General features: G+C 45.1%; 1 pseudogene; it reads left to right on the forward strand.

The window, feature by feature from the left end:
* The first annotated feature begins 1,054 nt into the window (after nt 1-1,054).
* LOC102030618 lies at nt 1,055-2,390 on the forward strand (annotated as a pseudogene).
* The last annotated feature ends 328 nt before the right edge of the window (nt 2,391-2,718 follow it).

Genomic DNA, 2,718 nt, shown 5'->3' on the forward strand with positions numbered 1-2,718 from the left:
AAATTTTTTTTTCTTCTTTTGTGTGCTTTTCTGTTTTTCTCATCTTCTTTCTTTTTCTTTAATTTGTTCTTGTTAATATTTTCATTTTTATTCTCCATTTTTTACTTTTTTCCCTTTTTTAATCTTCTTTTTCTTGTTTGCTCTTTGCTGTTATGTTTACGTCATTCTATAAGTATCCTTCTCTCTCAAATAGAGCCCTTTGTCAATTCGGATCCATTTGTCTCCTCCTTCTCATCTCCCATTGCTTAATTTTTTAAATTTTTCTTCTTTCATTCTTCAGTTTCCAATCCCTAGATCTTTACCAGTAAAACCATTAAACTTTGTTAATGTTTAAATAGGTAATGCTACATTGTTATTATTGACTTGTTTTCTATTTTTAGTGGAGTTATAGTTGTCACATTTAGTAAATATTTACTGCATGTCAACATTTGGTCTGTCTTACCATTTATACTATAAATATAGATATCTTTTCTATGCTTAAGAGTGGTACATTATTAACTTTTGTGGGGTATCAGTAGTCAGTTTATCTTGGATGAATTAAGTAGTACTTTAATTTAAATAGTACTTTCATACACATGTCAGGGGAACTGTTATAGTTTGTGTCTAGATGTTCCCCTAAAACCTTCATGCAGTCATGGGGTTTGGCTTCTAGGGTTTGTGATTGATTCATGGTTCAATACTGCTGTTACGGTTGTGAGTGCTGTACTCACCCTGGGACGGGTAACCTGGGACGGTAACCACACAATATACAGGAGGGAAAGAGGCTTGCTCATTCTACTCCTCTCTTTTTGCTCTTGTTGCTTTTGTTGCTTCCTGCAGCCATGAATTATTGCCCTCTGCCATGTGCCAGTCTGCCTTGGTGCCAGCTGAGTATGGACTGAAACCTCCACAAACTGTGAGCTAAACAAGCCTTTCCTCTCTTAATGCTGGGCATCAGGTGTTTTGTCTCAGCAAGGAGAGAAAACTAATCAAGATAAGAACCCTTACCAAAATTGTGCGTAGAGAATCCAAACATAAAGTATGGGCATATTAACAGGTTCCGGCCCGAGGGCCGATGAGGTTGTGGCTCTCCTCCCTCCCGGCTCAGAATATACTGCTACACCTCCCCTTCCCCCACGCTCTCAACCTGGAGACCTCTTTGGGTTCCAACACCCACAGCACGCAGAACCGGGAGGATGCAGACTTCCCGATTCTGTGCCAGACATGTCTTGGAGAAAACCCATATATCAGAATGACCAAAGAAAAGTACGGGAAAGAATGCAAAATCTGTGCCAGGCCGTTCCCAGTGTTTTGCTGGTGTCCTGGGGTCCCGCATGAGCTTCAAGACTGTGCCAGACCTGCAGTAAACTGAAGAACGTCTGTCAGACCTGCCTCTTAAGACCTCAAGTACGGCCTGCCCATCCGGGTTCGAGATGCAGACTGTCTTTTAAAGACGACATGCCCAAATCAGACATCAACAAAGAGTACTACACACAGAACATGAGAGAGATTTCTAACTCTGATGGATGGCCAGTTGGCATGCTGGGGAAAGCCCGTCCACGGGTGACATGCTGCTTCAACTGGCCGGGATCACACCCTCCTACAACAGGAATCGGCCCCACATTTGCTCCTCCTGGGTGAAAGGAGAGTGTGAGAGAGGAGAGGAGCACAGACACGAGAAGCCTACTGACCCAGATGACCCCCTTGCTGATCAAAATATTAAAGACCAATATTATGGAATCAGTGACCCTGTAGCAGACAAGCTTCTAAAGCAGGCTTCCGCAATGCCTCCTCTAGACCCGCCCGAGGATAAGACTATCACCACGCTATATGTTGGTGGTCTGAGGTATACCATTCCTGAGACAGACCTCAGAGATCATTTCTATCAATTTGCAGAGATCTGGATGATCACTGCTGTACAGAGGCAGCAGTGTGCTTTCGTCCAGTTTGCCACAAGGCAGACTGCAGAAGTGGCTGCCGAGAAGTCCTTTAGTAAGTTGATTGTCAACGGCAGCAGACTCAGCATGAAATGGGGAAGATCCCACATAGCTAAGGGGAAAGAAACAGAGAAGGATGGAACCACAGACTCTGGGATCAAGCTAGAGCCTGTTCCAGGACTGCCAGGAGCTCTTCCTCCTCCCGCAGCAGAAGAAGAAGCCTCTGCCAACTACTTCAACCTGCCGCCAAGTGGTCCTCCAGCAGTGATGAACAGCGCTCTGCCACAGCCCTTTGGGATTGCCCCGCCCCCACCCCCAGGTTTTGGGCCACATATGGTCCCTCCAGTGGGACCACCCCCTCCTTTCATGAGGGCTCCAGGACCAATTCACTATCCTTCCCAGGATCCTCAGCGGATGGGAGCTCATGCCGGAAAACACAGCAGCCCCTAGCACTTCATCACCACTCTGGAGCTCTGAGGAAGGAAGAGCGCTTTAAAGTCCCAGTACACGAATATTGGAAGAAATACAACTTTCCTGCCTTTGTAATTTCCACAGTAGCTGAATGTGTTCAGATGTGAGCAGTTGGAGAATGAGAGCCATGCTTCCTTACATGCATTCAGAGGGTCACTGGACCTCCAATAAGCTGCCATGAACAGAGCTGGTTTCCTCTATAACATTACTAAGAAAACGTAATGTCTGTTTCCCTTAAACCTGTTTAGGGACAAGCGGATGAATTCATTGGCATATCCAACAGGATTACCATCCCAATTATATGTTCATTTTGTATTTTTTTGGTGAGGGG

Source organism: Chinchilla lanigera, unplaced genomic scaffold (assembly GCF_000276665.1).
Source record: "Chinchilla lanigera isolate Chin_1 unplaced genomic scaffold, ChiLan1.0 scaffold00011, whole genome shotgun sequence".
NCBI lineage: Eukaryota > Metazoa > Chordata > Mammalia > Rodentia > Chinchillidae > Chinchilla > Chinchilla lanigera.